The sequence below is a fragment of the Fundulus heteroclitus genome, chromosome 23 (assembly GCF_011125445.2).
Source record: "Fundulus heteroclitus isolate FHET01 chromosome 23, MU-UCD_Fhet_4.1, whole genome shotgun sequence".
NCBI classification, from domain to species: Eukaryota; Metazoa; Chordata; class Actinopteri; order Cyprinodontiformes; family Fundulidae; genus Fundulus; species Fundulus heteroclitus.
The window spans coordinates 32,045,697-32,066,981 of record NC_046383.1 but is presented as its reverse complement, the minus strand read 5'-3'; the positions used below and the strand labels follow the sequence as shown (position 1 = coordinate 32,066,981).

The 21,285-nt window shown below is 40.8% G+C and overlaps 1 protein-coding gene across 1 annotated transcript in view; it reads right to left on the bottom strand.

The window, feature by feature from the left end:
* The window catches only part of psd2 (pleckstrin and Sec7 domain containing 2), a 53,945-nt gene extending 46,237 nt beyond the window's left edge, over positions 1-7,708 (bottom strand). The window contains exon 1 of the mRNA XM_012866814.3: positions 6,874-7,708. The gene's annotated coding sequence lies outside the window, so the exon portion shown is untranslated. The remainder of the gene's footprint in view (positions 1-6,873) is intronic.
* Positions 7,709-21,285: the final 13,577 nt, after the last annotated feature.

Genomic DNA, 21,285 nt, shown 5'->3' with positions numbered 1-21,285 from the left:
AGAAATCAGGAGGAACAGACAGCTGACTAAAACCTGCAGAGAAGCGGCAGATAAAAGATTAAAAATCTTACAATGTCGAGCAGAGCACAAGGTTTATGTAAGAATCAGATCCGGTGAGTGGCCGAGCTCATGTGTGGAAAAACTTTCAACAATTAGAACATGATCGTAGTCCGGCCCAGTTAGAAGACCAGGAAAATCCTTTATGAAGTTCTTATAGTTGTTTTTTTTTTTGTTTTTTTTTGTTTTTGTTGGGGTGGGGGTGGGGCACAGAAGTGAAACAGAAAATCCAGTTTATGGGAGATTAGAGAATAAAAGAAGCAGGGTGGGTGTTGCCAAGTCCGCTTACTTCATGCGACTTTGAGCTTCTTTTTTCTAAAGTCGCTTGTCAATTTCATGAGTTGCGGGTTGCAGTTTTTTGGACTTGTTTCTGAAAGTTAAGTCTCTTATTTGGGCTCTAAAATAAGTGGTGCTGCCGCACTACAGACACAGTGAGTATAACCAGCTGAAATATCCCTCCGCCTCATTACGCGCTGGAGCCCATCCTAACATAGGAGCTGAGGGAGTAAAGGCAGAGGGAGCAACTCTGCCCGTATCTTCTGCAGTTACGGTGCAATAACCGGTGATAACTGGTGAAAGTAGATTAAATGGTGCAGATCACCATTTTGAGCAGAGATTGGTTCTGAAGATGAGTTTTTACGTGATGATAAGATTGCAGATACCCAACCCATAAACCGTACTCAAATGCTTATTAATTTGTTGTCTTTGTATTTGACAAACTAAGGCTGAATCACATTGCCAAATTAAGTACCCTGGAGTTACAGTGTCAGCATATGAAGCTGTGCTAAACAATTCTCTTTCAAGGGTATTCAGCTCCTGCCCCAGTTGCAAGCAAACTGTAAGACTCTGGAATGGCCTGGAAATTTTAAACCCTTTTCCAGGCTCTAAACTGTATGAATGTGGATATAAACAGCATGCAAAAATATACAAAGAAATTATTTTTGTTGGTGTGAAAGCTCAGGATTGGTGTGTGTGTGAGAGAGAGAGTGAAAAAATGAACAATAAAACTTGTGACTTTATTAAAATGTAAAATTAGAATGACTTTATATGTAAATGCTTAATACCATGTCTATCTTTGTTTAAGAGGCAAAAAAATATTTCAGCATGAAATATTTATCTATTTACACACTTGTTTACACATTGTGTAAACATCAGCCCGTTATGGTTAGCGATTTAGCCATTATTGGTCAGAGTATAACATTTTAGGGCACCAGAATGTTTTCATTCCAATTTTGAAAAGTGCTTGAAAAATAAAAAATATTATTTGTACAAGCATGTTTTTTACTTGTGTCATTTATTGCAAAATTGCATATTAAAATGCCTAAATAGGCTTTTACACTTTCAGAAATATAAAGATAAAATATGGCATTAATCTAGAGTTAACTTTTGAAATTATGCGATTAATCGCGATTAAAATTTTTAATCGTTTGACAGCACATATATATATGTATGTATGTATATATATATATATATATATATATATATATATATATATATATATATATATATATATATATATACAAAATAACATATTTTTCTGACTATAAATCACACTTTTTTTCACAGTTTGGCCGATCCTGCGAGTTATAGTCAGGTGTGATTTATAAATCCATTTTAAATGGTAAACCATACTGACCAAATGAACCGAGGAGTATATATTACCATATATTACCACAAGAGGGTGCTAATAACAGTTAGCGCAGGCTTGAAGGTCTGTTGTCCGGGTGGTTTGCAAATTCATTGATGCACTTGAGCTTTATGTTGCTTTACAACATCCATGTTATACTGTTAGCTTAGCACGTAGCACGATTACGCTTATGGTCTAATTTCAGCATAGATGTGACAACTTTCAGCATAACAGGCTGAAATGCGCTGGAAATAACCTTGCCGGGTGGAGTTGCTAATTTACCCCATTCAACCTCCCAGGTATGTTCCATGTTATTCAGCCTGTTATAGATGCAATTGTGTAGTTTAATAAATTGGCTTACCAAATTAAATGTCAGTTCTCAGTCTTTGATTGTGTGAAATAAATGTCTAAATATATGTGTATAGTCCAGTGCAATTTATATTCCAGAGTGATTTATAGTCTGACAAATACGTTACATGTTTTCTGAGTGTGTAGGAATTTTCTTCATTTTGAACATCAGAAAGTGAAGATCAGCGTTCGGTTGGGAAGTCGTACTTATAGGATCAGATATGTTCAAAACTACTAGCTGTTAAAATTGGAAACTGTATGCTGGCGGTTGTTTTTTTTGCAGCACAAGGTGTTGAATTATTGTTTGGTGGTGCAATACTTACTAAACACCAGGTGGCGCTTTTTAAACACCATTTATTAGCCATGTAGAGGCCCTAATAAAATGCCAGGAGGAACCTTTTTGGCGTATATATCAGGGGATAGGTGATGGTGGTGTAATGAATCTACAAAATGGCTTTCACTACAATTTTATCCCAAGTCACTCCTCAAAATGCAAGCTACAATTTCCAGATATTTGTTTTTAAAAGAAATTCTAAAAACTATATAATTTTCCTCTTACTTGACAATTATGCTCATCTATGTGTTGGCCTGTCACATAAATTTGTTGTAACCTCACAAAATGAGAACAAGCATAAGGGGTGTGAACAGTTTCGCGTGGAACTGTATCAGTAAAAACAATGAAAAAAACTGCAGTCTCATACTAATGTTGACCTACTGACCTTGGTCCTAACATACAAGCTATGCACAGGACTGTTTCTGCAGACCACACACACACACACACACACACACACATTTGTATTTCTGCCCATGTATTATTAACGTATTTATGCCAAATCCTAACCTTAACCAAAACTTCATTCCAATCTTCAAAAGGTTATTGGGGAAAAAAAACATAAAAGGTTCTATATAGGCAACAAAAATAAGTTCACACACATATACACATGTACACACGCAAGCACATAATGCAGACATAAAGTCACCTTTAAAAATGCTGGTGCTGGTGCAGGTGCAGAGAGGAAGAAAAGCATTTCATCATTTCCTGCTTGTGAGACTAAGACAGGAAAGCAAGTATAAATGAACTTGGGCACCGTCCAGGGTGTTTTCCTATAGTCTCCGTGCCTGCTTACAACAAACCACAACAACACCAGCACACAGCCTCCGTGTGGCTCTGCGAGCCTACTGGAGCATTAACAATCCCCTGCTCCACCCAGTCCACCCCAATGTGTCACTTCTGAGCCATCAAGGTCAACTGTTCTTACACTTTGTGTCTCTTTAAATACTTACATCTAAATACATCATCATGCTAAGGTGATGATTTGGGCTGTTTGCCATTTATCCTTTCTAATTATTATGTGCATATGGAACTAATGGGTCAGTTTGGCAGGTGATTGGTTTGACTTCTAATTTTTGGAATTTCAGTGCAAACAAAGAAAGACAGAAAATAACTTGAAAGGATTTGTGCAAACTAAATAACTAAACATTTCTGCAATCTTCGCACTGAAATTCAGAAATTCAGATATCAAAACTTTCAGCTCTTACAGAACATGATGACTCTAACTTTTAGTCAATGCAAACAGGCTTAAAAGCTATTTTATCTTTATTTGAAGCAGGGATGCACCGATGGGAAAATTTGGGCCGTTATCGATATCCGATATTAATATTCCTGTCATGTCCGATAACTGCTTTTTACAGATGTGTGTGTGTATATATATAAATACACACAGATACAATTTTGTACCGACTGAAAACTATACTAACTGAATTTCTGAATGTGGGTTATAGTCTGGACTTATACGCTGCTTTTTGTACTTCTTCTTTCAACAACATGAAAAACGACCACACTGCTGACATTGTATCTCTGCTACATTTAAAAATCCTATAATCCTGGCTGCAATGATGTGTGGTAGGGAACAATTTTTTCAGTGTTTCAGTGTAGACATCATGTTGTTTTTCACCTGATCATTTTTAATGCAGAACTAAACTAACAATAAAGATTTTTTACTTTAACCCAAATAGTACTTCTTCAGCAACCCAGGTTAAGCATTATTATTATCAACTAACTCTTTGATAGCATTTGATAGATACCAGTGTTTGGGTTGAAAACCAAATCTATAATGGGTCAAATCTAGGGGTGTAACAATACATCAATTCACAGCGATGTATCAATTCAATGATTAACAATCCAATTACATCAATGTAAACTTACAATAGCAATACATAATGTAATTTTTAGAATGTACCTTTATTTTTAAATACAGGCATGAGACTAGAGTGACAAGTCATCTGTTATTATTTTAAAATTAGAGAAATACAGTTTTTGATTTAAATTCCTGATACCTGTTGGATCTTAGAAATAAATTGGTCAAATAATATATTTTTTGTTTTGTTTTGGTGTTTGTTTTTGTGAGTTGATATCAATAATAAAATATCAATAATAGTGTTAGATGGGCAGATGATATGGCTTCACATCAGTCAGAAATCATAACAAACTGTGTGATATCTGCAAATATCGTATCGTCATCTGAACAAATCGGTTTAACATCATATCTTGACAAAGCTGTGGTGATTTACATCCCTAGTCAAATCCATAAGAAAACCCTACCAGTCCAACCCACGACTTGATTAGTTTATGCTGAATCACTAGCTACGTTTACATGGACAAAAGTGATCGGAATAAAGGGCCGATTGGAATAAAAATGTGTCATGTAAACAAGCCAATCTGAATATGATGAACGGATTAAGCTCAATCAGAATGAAATTGTAGTCCGAATATGAGGGGTGGTTTACGCCGATTGATAATACGATCAACGTGCATAAAAACGCTTGTCAGGCTCAAATTATTTCGAATGTGGCAAACTGACCCGAGTGCGACGTAAACGTGACATATTTCCACATTGTTGAGTGGAGGAAATACTTCAGTAAGCAAAACTGTCATGGATCTGATACAACCTTTTTGTTCAAAAAATAAAAGAGTTCAAATTTGTTGCTTACTTAGTATCGTTACAACCCAAATTAGAACCTCGGGTCCAGGCTGGGCGCTCGGAAGACACATGAACACGTAGAATACTGCTTTGTTTACTATTTTTTGTGGTTTAGTAAAGACAGAAGTAATTCTTCTGTGTTTTTTAGGGGAATTTGATAACTGTGCATGTCAGAGTGGTTTTATTCTGGATAAAGGAAGGTGCATATACACGCACATCATGATCACATTAATTCATTGTGTGCCCATAGAAAATACTCTTGACTCATACAAACAGTACAAAGCGATCATTTAATACAAATACATGGGACGTTCTAAAACGCTTAACGTGAAAAAGCTTAACGTGGCTTAAGGTAGGAAAACAACGAGGAATCATCACCAAATTTCGCATGGCCATATCTTGTCATGAAGACTTAAGCCTGTCAAAAAAAATAAACCAAAATCCAACGATTATAGAAGATATCTCACATTAACGTTTTCTTCTTCATTGGCGCCTATGGCGAGAAAAAGGCTTAACGTGGTTTAATGTACCTAATCAACGATCAATGATCACCAGATTTCTCTTTCATATTGCTCCTAATAAGCACATAAAACTGTCAAAATGTCAAACCCAAAGTCCAATTATTATGGACATTATCTAACATTAAGCGTTTCTGCCTCATTGAGGCAAAGGAAAAAGCTTAACGCAATTCAATGCAACTAAACAACGCTCAGTGATCACCAAATTTCTCTCATATATTGCTCCTCATAAGTACATGAGACTATCAAAAAATCAAAACCAAAGTCCAATTATTATGGACGTTATATGACATTAAGTATTTAATAGAGGCTGGCTATATGAAAAAACTTAACATGGTTTAATGTACCTAAACAACGTTCGGTGATCACCAAATTTCTCTCTCATATTGCTCTTCATAAGCACATAAAACTATAAAAATATCGAACACAATATGAAGAGAAATTTGGTGATCATTGATCGTTGATTAGGTACATTAAACTACGTTAAGTTTTTTCACGTTAAGCGTTTTTCACGTTAAGCGTTTTAGAATGTCCCCAAATACATTTCAATCCGATCGTGAAATCTTGCGCATGTAAACATAGCTAATGGCTGGGTCAGCATAATATAGTCCAATAGTCCCAGTAGTTTTTAGGTCGTATGTGTCAACGTTTTTAAATATACCCCCTAAATACACTGACTTACACAAACACCAACTGGACCGGGCCTATGTGACTACTCCATCGCCGGGATCTCTCCCTGTACGTTTCCCCGTATGCGTGTGTGCGTGTGTGTGTGTGTGTGAGAGAGAGAGAGAGAGAGAGAGAGAGAGAGAGAGAGACAGCCATGTTCTCCCAGCCTCCTCGAGCCAGTAACCATGACAACGTGATGGCTGGGAGACACGGTTAGAGCTCCATTGAGGCCGGTGTCTATCCTCTAAAACAGACCTTGGTCGTGTTTCAAGAGCGACCTGTCCTCCTAAAAGCGGAGAGGAAACGCTTTTCTTCCCCTCTTTTCTCCTCCATGGGGTGGACGGCGTGGGAGTAGGCACACATACACACACAACTCGATAAAAATCCCACGGCCCCGGGTGGTGCGTATATTCCAGGCTACGTTTCATTAGCCCCCCCAAAATTGCTGTTCTTAAGCTTAGCGGCGAGAATAGGCTAAAAGCCGCTGTGTTCGGCCAGAGAAAAGGGAAAGGGAAAGCAGGGATGCCAAACAAATGCCTCCATGAGGACTTTTGGGGTGAAAATGAAACAGGCTGCATGCAGTCCAGCACGAAATGACCGGTTAATGGAGACGTAGAGAGGAAGCACATCTGCTGTAAGCTTAAACTGAGAAGACCAACCACTCCTCACTCACCGGGAAAACGCGTCCTGTCAGGAACTGAGAACGAGAGACTCCTCGTCTGCTGCTCTATATTCACACCGGGTAATAACTCTGACAGACGGGCTCTGTTTCCTCCTCTCAGCCCCCTCCTCCGCCTCCTCCTCCTCCTCCCCGTTCACGTCCGCCGCCGAATGACCGACGCTCGCGGTGTGAGACTCGCGCCTCCGCTCCGGCTGGCTGGCTGGCAGGGCAGGGGCACGCGGGCGGTCCGGGCGGCCGAGCGCGGCTCCTCGGCGGACTGATTAATGGCTGCAGGAATGTCCTCCCCGCGTCTCCTCCTCTCCTCTCCGTGGAGCCTCCGCGTTGCTTGAGTGGCAGCTCGGAAAATGGAAATTTGCTCCTCGGGACTGGCGGGGAGCGCCGTCTCTCCTCCCGTGGTCAGAGCGCAGACTGAGCAGGACGCTTTGCAGGGCTGGTTGATATCTGACAGATTAGCACGCCATCATCAGTTGTGTTTACACACGCGTCTGTCTCTCTCTTCTGTCACTTTGTGATGCAATCAGACCATCTTTTTAGAGATTATATGAGGACCATGAAATCTTGAAAGGACTTGAAGATGCCTTCAGACAGATTAAAGCCATAATGTTTACAGATTGACGTTTTTTGGAACTAAGCAATGGGGGGAATCCACATACAGATGATTTACAGGAAGTAATCTAGTGCTATCCAAGGTCTAAAGTCCTGCAGCTGTCATGTTCTGGATGTTGCATTGGTCATGCTGGAGTTGGTTTGCACAGGAATTTGATGTTTGTGAGGGAAAATATGACCTTTGTAACTGTCGATAAAGTCTGCATGACTCATTTTCAACTTTGTAGCTTGACAGGAATGACCCTGTAAATATGTAACATACTTAAATATAAACAGGAAAATAATTACAATGAAATGCATCCTTTTGGTTTCCATGCCATTGTTTCTGTTTTTAATGTTGCGTAAACTGGTTAGCACTACCACTAAGGTTTTAAAAAGTTATGAGTTTAATAATACAAAGAAATTCTGTCACATAATTCCTAACATTTAAAGTATTTAAATAACCAATCAAACCTCTGCAGATCCAGACAGTGTGCTCATAGTGTCAACACTGAGGGAGTACCACCCCATCACCCAATTAGTATAACACCTTTTTAAAACTACACTTGAAACGCTTAAGATGACCAATGAACCAAGCTAATGCCTCAATTACGTAACAAGCTAGTTTCAGTTTGTTGAACTCCCAGTGTAAATTAAATAAAATGTTCTATATTATGTTTTAAAAAAATTGTTTAAGTCAAAACTAGCAAAAGCTATTCAACCGAAAGGAAAATGATGCATGGTTTTTATCCTGCCTGTGCAGAAAAACCCTGAAAAACTAGTGAACTATTATGCACAAATAATTTCTTATATAGAAGAGTGCCAGGAAATACAGAAGAGCTGCAAGAAGTAGCCTACAGTTGAAAGCAAGTCAATAGAAGACCTTTTGCTGTTTGCTACAAGCCATGTAGGAGACACTGCAAACATGATGAAGAAGGTGCTCTGGTCACATGATCACTTTTTGGCCGGCATGCAACATGTCTGACAAAAAAAAAGCCTAACATTGTACATCACCCTGAACACACCGTGCCCATGGTGAAACATGATGGTGGCAGTATCATACTGTGGGAATGCATTTCACCTGCATGGACAGAGAAGCTGGTCAGGTTTAATAAAAAGATGTTACGATTACTAATTAAAACTTTGATCTACTTTGTTAAGGATTTAATCTAACCTGGCCAGCCAGATTGATTATGTGTAGCAGTTTACGTTCTGCACATTATCAATTTAGGACTGCTCCTATCCAATCAGTTTGAGGAAAGGAGCAGAACTCTCCAAGCTGATTGGCTGAAGCGACACCTAGTACCCGGCTACCAAAGGTTGGTTTGGCTAACCATGGTATCAAATTAAAACGTAAGCAGCAGAAGTCATGAGAAACCACAAGAAGGTAATCGAGTCAAGGTACTTCTTGCTGTTCTTCTTTCAAAGATGAAATCATGGATTCTTACAAAACAGATGTGATGGCAGCAGCTACGTGTACGTCCTCCTGCCCTGTCACAATTATGTTGGTTCTGCTATGGGCTCAGTTGATCGCACCGGGATGTCCCGCCTTAAACCACAATACTGCAACGTGATTGGCCCGAACCATTTTTGGTTCAGCTGCAGACGGTTGAAGCCGGAGTGGTACAAGATGGATTCTTGTGTGTTGGGTGCGATTTGCCAGAGGGGATGGGGGGGATTTACCCCCCCTCTGTTTGTGACGTCCCCCCCTCTGGTCATTCATGTTTTATCCCTGGGGGGGATACATTCCTCCCCCACTCTGGTCTGAATAAGTCATATTATGGATTTTTTAAAATGTATATAAATTAGGGCTGTCAGTTTTACCACAACACCGACATTTCTTTTGTCGCCGTTAATTGCGTGTCGAAACACTCACACACCGTTCCCTAGTGTTTTTTCCCCTCCGTGCTCTCCGGACTGTGTTTCTTTTATCCTCGGCGCTTTCCGTACTTTCAAGAGCGCTAGAGACTGTAGCAAAGCAGATCCGCGCTCACTGTTGCACAGACTGTTTATTTCATGTGACTTTGGTCTTCTTTTATTCTAAAGGCGCTTGTAAATTTCATAAGTCACGGGTTGCGTTTTTTTTTTTTTTGGGCACGTTTCTGAAAGTGAAATCGCTTATTTGGGCTCTAAAATAAGTGACGAAATAGGGGTTTTTAAGAGACCTGCCTGCACTACATTTGAGTGTATCCAGCTGAAATATCCCTCCGCCATAGGAGCCGACGGTAGTAAAGGCAGACAGAGCAACTCTGCTCGTATTTTCTGCAGTTTACGGTGCAATAACCGGTGATAACTGCTGAAAGTAGATTACTTGGTGCAGATCACCATTTTAAGCAGAGGTTGGTTCTGAAGATGAGTTTTTAACACGTTGATAACATTGCAGAAACCCAACCAATAAACCGTACTTTAATGCTTATTAATTTGTTTTCTCTGTATTTGACAAACTAAGGCTGAATTTCGTTGCCAAACGAAGGACCTGGAGTTACTAAACAGTTGCTAAACAGTCTCATTCAGGGTATTAAGCTCCTGCCCAGTTGCAAGCAAAGTGTAAGACTGGAATGAGCTGGAAATTTAAAACCTTTTTCCAGGCTTAAACCCTATGAATATGGATATAAACAGCAAGCAAAAATATTCAAAGAAATTATTGTTGTTGGTGTGAAAGCTCAGAATTAGATGTGTGTGAGAGAGAGAGGGAAAAAACGAACAATAAAACATGACTTTATTTAAATGTAATTTTTTTTATTAAGTTATATGGATATGCCTAATACCATGTCTATCTTTGTTTAAGAGGCAAAAAACTATATCGGCATGGTATTTATTTACAAATTTAATTACACATTGTGTAAACATCAGGGTGTCATGATTAATAATTTAGCCATTATAGTCCAACGTTTAACATTTGGCACTAGGATGTTTTCATTCCAATTCTCAAAAGTGCTTGAAAAATAACAAAATAAAAATATTTTTTGTACAAGTATTTTATTAGTGTCATTTATTGCAAAATTGCATTTTAAAATGCCCAAACAGGCTATTACACTTTCAGAAATAAAAGGATAAAACATGCAATTAATTTGCAATTAATCTCGAGTTAACTATCGAGATTATGTGGTTAATCGATTCAAATAAAAAATCTTAATCGTTTGACAGCCCTAATATAAATACATGTCTTGCGTCCTTCACATTTGTTAATTAAATTTTTTGTTGTCTGTTTTTAAAGAGTATTAATACGTTTTCTGCTCGAAGCGATTAAAGTAAACTAATACCCACTCCTGAGTCCAGACAGTAGATGGTGCAAGTTTAAAAACAATAGTCTAACCTACTGGATCTAGCTAGCTACCTGAAAGAGTAGCTGCTAGCTAACCAAGTAATGAATGAGAACGTGTGGCAGCATGGACGTCAACATATGAGAAGTATTTTGTCATATTTCGGCCCGAGAAATCAACAGAAAAGGTCAAGAGTAGATGACGGGACAAACAGCCATGGTAATGTTGCAGGACAGGTTGCATGACAGCATGCAAGCCACATAACCTTGTTGTTATGTTCATTTATAAAACACTTGAAATGATCCCCCCTCTCTGTTTTTTTTTGCAAATCGCACACTGCTCGTGTGTTTGTGAACGCACAAATAACGTGAGAATTTATCTTGCAGGCAAGGTTAGATTTGATTTCTTATTGCGAAAAATTCTCCCGCAGTACAAAATAAAGGCCAGGGATCCAAGTAAGAAAACACGGTTTCCTCGAGATACCCTCACTTACTGGTCCTGGAAGATAAACCACTCGTCGTTATTGTTTTTTTTTTACATTTGTAATCTATCCCAACCTCTCTTTCCCAAAGATGCTGTCAGTGAGAAAGAGGCTGGGAATATTGTGTGTGTGTGTCTGTGTGTGTGTGTGTGTGTGTGAATGTGCGTGAGATCTGTGGCATAGTGTGAGACATTTGTAAATAAGCTGTCAGAAAGATATTTGCTTTGAGGCACGGACGAAGCGGCAAAGTATGAAGTTAGATGGGAATATTTCAAACAGAATGTTAAAAATCTCGACACTACAATGTTATCTGTCTGCATTTCCTGGAAATTAATGGCTGCCGTCTTTTCTTGACAAACCAGATTGTCATTCCCCGTCCATCCTTCCTGTTTTCGCCACGCGTGGAAAGAGCTCCCATACAGAGCCTTTCAAAGGTATTCAGAACCTTGGAACTCATATACTTGTGGAAGAATGGTGAAATTTCACAAATAAAACTCAGCTGTGGTGTGCGTTTGTATTCAGTCTCTCTGATACCCCTAACACTGAATCTAGTACAGAAGTTACATAATCGCTGAATACAGGCCACCTGTGTGCAACTGAATCTAAGTATAAAACCAGCTGTTCAGTGAAGGCCTTAGAGGTTTGTCAGAGAGCACTAGAGAACCAAAAGCCCCACGAAGACCGAGAAACACAGCAGAGAGGAGGTTCTGGAGAAGTTTAGCGCAAATCTAAAGCTTTTAACATCTCAAAAGTTCTGTTTAACCCGTCTGAAAACGGGAACTCTAGCCTGAGACTTGGCTGCTCATCCAAACTAACCAAAAACCATGGAAGTAAAAAAGATTTTATTTTTCACCCCAATGCAACATGTTATGTGTGTGAAAACCTGCACGGCACATTAACCTGAACACACCATCTCCATTGTAAAACATGGCAATGGCAGCATTATGGTGTGGGGAAGCATTCCTTTGGCAGGGAGCAGGAAGCTTTTCAGAGTTGACTGGAACGTGAATGGGGCTAAATGCAGGACAAACCTGGAAAACAAAACTGTTCCAGACTCCAAAAGGTTTGAGACCTGGGCAGAAGTTCACCTTCCATAAGGACACGTTTTCCCAAACATACCGTCAGAGTAGCTTTGCAATAATTAAAGCTTATCTCTGTGTTAGAACGGCTCAGTCCAGACTTAAAGCCACATGGGAATCTGTGGCGACACTTGTTCTCCAGTCAAGCCGACTGAGCTTGAGCTATTTGGTGAAAGTTATGGACAAAGATTTCAGTCACCAGCTTTGCAAAGCTGGTAGAGATATGCCCAAAAGACGGAAAACTGGTCGCCTAAATACATGGACTTAAGGCAAATGCACGTTGTACATGAGATTTCTATTTGTTGTGAAGACTGAAAATGTGTATAATCGTCTTTCCAGATCACAGTTACTCACAGCCTCAATCTATTCCTTGTCTATCGTATAAAATCCCAATAAAATACATTGAAGTTTGTGATTGGATCAAGGCAAGACACGAAAAGGCCAAAAGGGTATTAATACTGTTGCAAGGCCGTGTCGATAGAACAAGAGCTACTTCAGCTCACTTGTTTTGTCTTTTTATATCATAATGGTCAGATTGCACCATTTTCCCTGTAGGGCAGCTCAAGGTCATGAGTGGCAGCAAAGCAAATGTTGAATCATGGGAGTCTTTTTCCTGCTGCAGACTCAATGTCTTTTCTTTGAGAATCTTCAGCAACTCTCCTCAAATGTGCAACATTGACGAGCTTTAACGCGACATGAATCGAGAAGATCGGCCCGTGCGATCAATAGTCCATTAGAAGGACGCAGAAGAAGAGAAGAGTGAGTGAAAACAGATAAGGCGAGAATATGGAGAAGATTAGAAAGGACAACGATTAAGGTCCGGAGAGAGAAGAATAAAGCAGAACAAAGGCAAAGGTTGTGTGTTTTTTGAAGGCAAGAGGAGGAGAAGGTTAGAAGGGCGAGGTCTGCCTCGGAAGACAGGCACTGCATGTGGGGGGTTATCCAAGGAGAAAGATGAGGAGGAGGGGAGGAGCGCAGCGATCTGAGGATGACAAAGGCCCTTCAGAGGATGCAGAGACTGACCAGCAGTTTAGGAGAAATCCATAGAAGATGCAATGTCAATCCTAATTACTAATTCATTAACCTGCCAACTCCCATCCCCCTTTTCTTAGCCAAACACCCTCCCACGTAGGCAGTCAAGCTGCCCGTCTCCCCCCCATCTGTGTCCCAGGAGAGGCAGAGGGATGGATTCATGGAGAAATGAAGAGATGCGTCTGTGGCTAAGTGACATCTGCCGGGGCCGTGATGGAGGCAACGTGTTGGGAACGCTGCAAATCCCTGATGTGACAATGGCAGGGAGGAGGAGGTAAACCTGCGAAGGGAAAGAGCTAACAGCTTGTGTTCTGCTTCGTCGGGAAGAGGGGTGGTCTCCTGTAATGGTGCACATAAGTACATTAATGTGCAGTGGCAGAATGTGCATATGCCCGCGTTTGATCATGCATGCACCTATTAATGTGTGCGTGGTGTTTGAATTTGCAGCCGTGCGAGACCATGTGTGTTTGTTTATAAAAACGAACGCAGGTTTCAGAGGACATAAATCAATATGCTGATGTTGGTCTGCTGAAGCAATAACGCTGAGCGAAATCAAAGCAAGGGGGAGGTGCCAGACAAGACTGATAGTGTGTCCTTTTGCTTCTACCTCCAGACTCCTGGCTCTTTGTGCGTCTGGCTCTAACACATGTTAGTTTCATCCCGCAGCTAGACCTCCTGCAGCATTCCTCTGCACACGCTAGCATGCAAAACTCATTATAAAGATACAGATGCAAACGTGGGCTCTCCGTTCAGTCCTGAAATGCCTTCACACACACACACACGCGCGGGCCCACGAAATGACACGGTGCCGCAGAGCAGAGTGGATTTAAACAGAGAAATCCTCCAAACAAGTATTGATCGGCAGAGTTTACAGCTCCAGTTCCCTCTGTCTCTCTTCAGGCTGAACGACAGAGAGCTCTACGGGACAGCTGGGGAGCACGCACACACCGACAGCAGCCATGGTCTGCACACACACACACACACACACACACACACACACAGATCACAGACAGAACGTGTGCACGGCGTGGGCCTTTGATTTTCATCCCTGAACTTCAGAGCAACGTGAGCCTGTGTGCATAAACCCCGTTTGCATCTTTAACATCTGATATAAATGTGGCCGCATGCATTTGAGCGAAGAAGATAAACACGAGCAAAACGAGCTGTTCTGAAGCTGCTTTGCTACGAAACTAGAGTCTCATGACAACATTTTAGAAGTTATTTTTGATCAAAGTTGTTTCCTTTTTTTTTTTTTTTTTGCAGAAATCATGTGATGTGCTTTCAAGATGATTTGTGTTCACAGAAAGTCCCCAGGAACCCTGGAAAATTTGATTTGTAAGCTAAACACAAAAATCCATGTTTCCAGACATGCTCCAAAAACATAAATCTCATCCGCTCTTCTTTATCAGTATTCAATCTCACATCTCAAAGTCAGCTAAAGTCGACTAAAGCTGAAAACACCTATTAGTTTTCTTCTGTCAAATCAGAACACCCTCCCCATCAGGATCCCCATTGACACACTTGCAGTGCTTTGTAAAGGTTCACGCTCACTGATAGGCAGTATTCCGTGTTACAACCACATCATCCATGTATCTTGTTGGGATGCATGCCAAAAAAAATCTGACCTTTAAGAAAAAGTGGCAAAAAAAAAAAAAAAAAAAAAAAAACAGAAACTTCTGCGGTTAAAAAAAGCCATGTATGGGAACATGTGGGAAAATCGATGAGACTAGAACTGAACCTTATGGCATATATTCAAAATGCTATGTGTAACTGAAAACTAGCACAGGACATCAACTTGAAAAAGCATCCCCTTTGTGAGGCATAGTGGTAGCAGCATCATGGACACAGTTGATGGGAAAAGCGATGGAACTAAATAAAGGGGAATCCTGGAAGAAAGCCTGTCAGGTGCTGAAAACTTTACACTTGAGTTAAGGTTCATCTTTTATTTATTCATTAGTTGAGGCTCATTTTCCAGCCAGAAAACAATCCTAATTATACAGTCAGAGCTATGGAATGGTTTAACCTCTTATGACCTGAGAATTTTGGTCCAGATGTAGGCTTCTAGATACCTGAATAAGGGCCACACAAATAAGTTTATCTTCAAATATAAATGTTGGTCATAAACCTCATTTATAAATCTGTCAGGAGAAAGAAAAATATATGCTGGAAGAGAATCTGATCATGTTTAGGTATCGAAAAGCGTATGTTTAGACTAAATTCTCAGGTCTTGAGAGGTTAAGCTAAAACTAATATTTATGTTGCCCTGTCAAGGTCCACAGAGAAACTGTGGCAAGATTTTTCAAAATGACATTTACTGACCATTACATTTTAATATGACTAAGCCAGTTATTTTTGCTAAAATTAATGGGGGAAAGAAGTCTCAGTATCTAGATGTGCAACGCTGATAGCGGTATACCCCGAAAGACATGCAGCTGTAATTGTTGCAAAGCGGTTCTGCACAATATTGACTCAAAGGGGGAAATATGAATACAAAATAACCCTTTTCAGAATTATTTGTGCATAAAATGACCCAAAAAATTTATTCTTTTGCGTCCAATTCAGTACTATGCTGCACTTCGTGTATCTGCCACAGCTGGACAACGTGCCACAGTAAATTGCCAAAGTGGAAAGAAGCAACTTGATGAGCACAACAAAGAGCCCACGGTGCTGACAAGCCTCCAAATGGCCCAGATCCCAGTCTGATTGATGGCCCATAAGATGCAGCAGAACAAGCCTCAGCCACAGAGGACACAATTAGCAACACAAGACCGGAAGGGTCTAGCGTAGGCATTTCTTTCTGGTCAAAATAAGACAAAAAAAAAGGACCACTGGCGTCACAAAACACATAATTATTTGTTAATGTCCCAAAACAATTAAAAGGACATTTGTCTGGAGGTGCTGTCAAGCTGCCATGTCTTCAGAAATGCTCTCCTGGGGGAACGGGGGGGTGGTTAGCTAAGCAGCCACTCAGTAGCCGGTGATGACATGATGGCCTTGAACAATAAGATGTATGTGTCACTGGTCTCCACCGAATGTGACAGCTTAATATGGAGCAAAAAAGAAAAACCTCATACCCACCTTCACACTGGACATCCTTATTTAGCTTGCGCGCCTTTGTGTTGGACTCCATTCCCTCGGCTACCTCATCAGCATTCATTACCCCCTGTGAGGAAGGGGGCACGCAGCATGTCGGGACTGGTGATGTGCATGCAAGGAAACGCACCCCCGTATGAGCGTGCCTCTCCTTTGGTTCGTATGACGACGGGGCTTTAAAAACCAGGTTACACAGACGCGTCTTATTCCGCATTACAAGGACAGGTCCGCTGGGAAAGGTATTCACCGGGAATCGCTGAGGAACAAGGGCCTAAAAGGTGCAGGCGCATGGAGCACTTCAGCTCCTGTTTATAGACGAACCGGATCTGTATTTATGTTCACATGTGCGCCGTGGTGTGTGGGATACAGGGAAAACACAGATGACCTTGCCAACATGGTGACTGAAATGTGCCACGCGTGCTGGAGAGGCAGTACGGATCAGGAATCTGCTGGGCAGGCTGGTCGGCACACACGGGGTGTCACACTTTGCCTCGGTGTGCCAAGCTGGAGACGAGGATAATAGCGTACTTCACTCGCAGAGGCGCAGCTCTCCTTGACGGCTGAAAACTTTCCCAGCGGGAAGTTGCTTGATAAAAGCAGTGGTTGATCTCAAACCTGTGATGGACAACATTTGAGTTTAAAGGATGTAGGAAAGCGTTTTGTGTACATTTGTGCTCATAAGTTTACGCATCGGTGCAGAGCTGCTGATGATTTCAAGAGAATATGAATCACAATACAAAGCCCTGTCTTTCTCCCAAGGCTGAGTTTGTGCTTTTTGAATCACGATGACAACCCATAACGCCCCACCTCAACATCAATGACAGCCTAAAGGATTTTGTGGCGGTTGTGGAAGTGGCGCCTTCTTTTCTCAGATAGTAAAGCTCTCCATTATTCTTGGCAAAGGCCTTCCTGTCCTGTTTGTCTTGAGACCTGCCCAATGTGACTCAGTAATGCTGAGGCCTGAAACTCCAGAAACCTTCATTTATACCCGTTCCAGCCAATGACAGCTGAAAACATCCAAGTGCATCACATGAAGGCTACACCTTCAAGGCTGAAGGGTGCAAATTTTCCTCCAGGATTTTATGAGAATCTGCTGCATTCATCTAGATTCTAGACTAACTTTTCTGTGTCTTTGTAATAGTAATATCACCTTTATTGTCATTGAAACATACATTACAATGAAATTTGTTCTCTGCTTTTAACCCATTGGGGAGCAGTGGGCCGCCATGTGCGGTGCCCGGGAACCTCAGGGACCCAGAGTGCCGGCCCTGGGGATCGAACCGGGTACTTGCATCCTTCTCTGAGTACAAGCGTGCTGCTCTAACCACTAGGCCAACACTCCCCATACACCGAGACACAGCTCGATAGGCAATTTTGGGTTAAGTGCCTTGCCCAGGGGCACATCGACATGTGGCAAGGGGAAGCTGGAATCGGACCCACAACCTTCTGATTGCCAGACGACTACTCAACCCATCAAGCCATTGTCGCCCGATTCTCTGCATTTAACCCATCCCCGTCGGGGAGCAGTACTGTACAGCCACTGTAGGTCACCCGGGGAGCAGTCGGGGGTTGAGGGTCTTGCTCAGGGACCCAGAGTGCAGGCAGTTGGGATCGAACCTTGAATCCTTCTCAGAGCACAAGCGCGCTGCTCTAACCACTCGGCCAGGACTCCCCCATTGGTAAATGGCTTGTACTTGTATAGCACTTTATCAAGTCCGACCACCCTAAAGCGATTCACACTACAGTTATTCACCCATTCATGCACACATTCACACCCTGACGGTGGTGAGCTTTGTTGGTAGCCACAGCTGCCCTGGGGCGGACTGACAGAGGCCCCAGGTCTTTGTAGCTCACACATCCCAGATCATCAGCTCGCCACCTCTGTGTTTCGCAGTGGGAATGGTAAGTTTCATTTTTGTCTCATTCCTCTAAAGGACTTCAGAACGGTAAAGGTTTTTTTGTTTTTTGGGTTTTTTTGACAGGGACAGTGTACATTAATTAGCATTGCTGCAAACACACCAGAATTAGCCAGAAGGCTATTATTCATCCGTAGGCCCTGGACAGATCTTAAAATTGTCTACCTAAGAACACAGCAGTAAGAATTTTACAATACAAATATAAAAAGAAATAAAACAGATATAACTCTATTTTGTCTCTGTGCTGTTTGGCTTCCTTCTGGCAACTCAACCACTTCTCTTCAGACGCCTCCCCACGGTTTAACTTGGTATCAGCATTACTGTGTGTTTCCAGGGCAAAACCTCCAGGTTAGATACACTTTTGATAAAAGTTCCTGTAGTCAGTATAATTGGAAAAAAATAAAATAAAAATCCTGCAGGTTTGATTGGCCCGTCAGGCACTCAAGCAGATTTCTTTGCAGTACATTGACTAAGTACACCCTGGCAGCAACAACTTGACGTAGCCCATTTCTGTAATACTTTAGCCATCTCTTAGATCATTGTGGAGGAATTTTGGCCCGCTCATCTTTCCAGCATTGTTTGGCTCACTTGTCTATTCACAGCTCCCTTAAGGTTCCCCTGCAGCATTTTTATGTTTTTTTTTTTAGACCCAGCCTGGTCTCATCTGTCCATATGTCAGATGTAACTTTGCAAAGCCAAGTAGCGCTGCCATTTTTTTAATTTTTACAGAGATAATTTGTCTTGGCAGCGTTTCCATACAGCGTGAGATGGGAGACATGCAAAAATCCAACGGGCTGAAATAGATCCACGTGCAAAACAAACCCTATATTTTGATATTGTTCCTTTGAAACTCCTGTTGAAAGAGCACTTAGCTTTTCTCACAACTTTATAGATGTTTGCTGGATTCAATATAGGAATAAATGTAAATTACTTTTTTACAGCAGACACTTAAACAGCTTTAAAAAACAACATCTAAGTTGTAGGGAAAATAGACTATTGTGGCAGGGTGTTAGAGGACAGAGGACTTGGCCCAGCAAGCGTTTATCCTGCCGGTGAATCCTGTTGGGAGGTAAAGCAATTTTTCTTTATGCTCTGTTTAACCGCCTCCATCTCTCATGTGTATACAAATGCTTATCCTTTTCATAAAGCCAGCCGTAGTGCGGCCCATGCATTAAACATTAAGCAGTCGAGGGAAGAACTGGGGAATACCAGCAATCGTAGCATAGAAAATCCGACCGGCCATGATCCGGACCGCTAGAACATGATGCCCGGTGTAATATCAAGCTTAACAGAGAATACTCTGCATGTAGCGACGACAACACCAGAGACTAATCACATTCATAGGCATTTCTTGCAGATGACATTAACATTTGCATGCTGTAACGAGAGCATCAGTATGCGCAGTTGGTTTCAGCGTGCCCTGAAGACAGCAGTTTCTTCTTCTATTAGAGTAAAAATTCAATGTTGTTGGGGTAAGAGGTCATATTAAAGCTTTACGGGTGTGTTTTTCGAACAATCTCTCCGCAAAAACTGTTTTTAAAAAAAAAAAAAAGAATCTGACCTTATTAACCTGTTTCAGCAGCAGTCTGGTTAAAAAAAACAGAAGTGCAGCAGGCTGTGTATCATTGCTGCTCCCATTAAGTTTATTAGAGAATTTGCACCTGGTACGTCTGGCAATGGGGAGAAAATATGGCATGCATAATCCTGCTCTAATATTAAACTTGAGATAAAAGGCTAAAACATTTGCTAGTAAGTGATGTGGGTTAAAAACAGATGATTTTTAATATAATAGCATTACACGTTATTTGTATGGATTAAAAGCAAACTTTAGCTCAATGCTTTTGCAGAAGCTCTGCAATTTATCAGGAAATGTTCATGCTGCCATTATGAGCATGAATTATTCTGGGACTGTGAGTATGAACTGCTCTTTGTTTTGTTTTTGGAATGGAAGGAATGAGCAAAGAAATGCTTGAATAAAATGCAAAAACCAACTGTATCTAAGTTTCAATTGTCTGACCCAAACTCTCACCGCCAGAAGGAAAGAAATTAATTATGGGGTTTTAATGAACAACCCAGATCAAAAAATCGAAATAAAAAAAGACAAAATAATAAACCAGAAATATGGAGGGAAGACAATGGAGTGCAGAATTACGTCAGACAGGCTACAGCAGGATTGCGTTGTATGGAGCAGATGGACCAGCAGCCACTAAAGAACCAAAGGTGAATACACAGTCAGGTTCAATAAATTACAGTATGCATTTCTAAGAGGCTTATTTGTCAGATTAAATGTACCTTTTAAAAATAAAAAAACAACAACATTTAAACCAGTATTAAATATACATACATGAAAGAGTTTTCTTTTTCTTTTTTTAATGGTAAAAGCAATATTCACAAAATAATCACTAACAGAAGTAATTAATTTAAAATATCATCAGTATGTGTTAATCTATATAAATGTGTTTTACTTAGTGAATTGAGGTACTGGAATAAATTAACTTTTCAAATAATATTCAAATGTATTGAACATGACTGTATATCGAAGAGAATTGATGAGTGGAACAAAAAGATGAGAATAATGATAGGAAGTTCTCTGATTAGAGCACAATCAGAGAACCGAGACAGAGCGAATCAAAGAGAATGAATGGCAGAACAGGAACTAAATACAGTTCAGACACAAACAAGTAGGACACAAACAGCACAGCTAGATATAAGAAAGAGTCAAAACCAACAGGAGCCTAGGGAACTCAGAAACAGTAGAAAGCAGGAAATATAGAGAAGCCAGAACAGAAAGGGCCATGCTAACCAGAATAAAACAGGAAGCTACCAGCAATAAAGCAAAGACAACTCTAAATGTTATAAATTTTACTAACCACACACGCTACACCAAGTCCAATATAAGAAAACAGTGACAAGAGCTATATTTGACTGAGTCAAGGTGAGGATATCAATAGTAA